This window comes from Gracilinanus agilis, chromosome 5 (genome assembly GCF_016433145.1).
Source record: "Gracilinanus agilis isolate LMUSP501 chromosome 5, AgileGrace, whole genome shotgun sequence".
In the NCBI taxonomy this organism is placed as follows: domain Eukaryota; kingdom Metazoa; phylum Chordata; class Mammalia; order Didelphimorphia; family Didelphidae; genus Gracilinanus; species Gracilinanus agilis.
Window position 1 is genome coordinate 122,464,847 of NC_058134.1, and position 530 is coordinate 122,465,376.

At 69.2% G+C, this 530-nt stretch overlaps 1 protein-coding gene across 1 annotated transcript in view; it reads right to left on the reverse strand.

Moving 5' to 3' along the window:
• Nucleotides 1–212, reverse strand: part of NRF1 (nuclear respiratory factor 1) — a 134,247-nt gene extending 134,035 nt beyond the window's left edge. The window contains exon 1 of the mRNA XM_044677387.1: nucleotides 146–212. The gene's annotated coding sequence lies outside the window, so the exon portion shown is untranslated. The remainder of the gene's footprint in view (nucleotides 1–145) is intronic.
• Between the last annotated feature and the right edge of the window lie 318 nt (nucleotides 213–530).

The following is a 530-nucleotide window of genomic DNA, read 5'->3' on the forward strand; positions in this document are numbered from 1 at the left end:
GAGCCGCCGTGCCCCGAGGCCGGGGGGCGCTGCTTGGGTGCCGGGGTGGCGGGCGGGCGGGCCGGCCGGCGGGCTGGCGGGCGGGCGGCGTGTTGCGGCTGCGCCGGGGCTGAAATAGCTGGAGATTGCGCGGTAGGGCACTCACCTCAGAGCGGCTGCGCTACCGCGGGCCTGCGCCGTGGAGACTACGACCGCGCCGGCTCCTCGCCGCCTCCTGCCACCAGCGGCAATGGCGAGAGCTACCGCCTCTGCCGCCGAGGAGGAGGAGGAGGTGGAGGAGGAGGAGGAGGAGGACGAGAAGGAGGAAAAGGGAGGGGGTGGGGGAGCACGCACGGCACGCACGGAGACTCCTGCTTCCCCGCCCGCCCCGCCGCCATGTTGTGGAGGTCACAGTGGCTGCTCTGCGGGCGGTGAAGTTCACGAGACGATTTTTGTGGCCTCCTCTTTCTTCCCACTTTCCCGATGCCCTAGAAGCGGAGCCCTGCTGTGGCGTGCACCACAGGAACAATCCGAGTAGTAAAATGATGAAA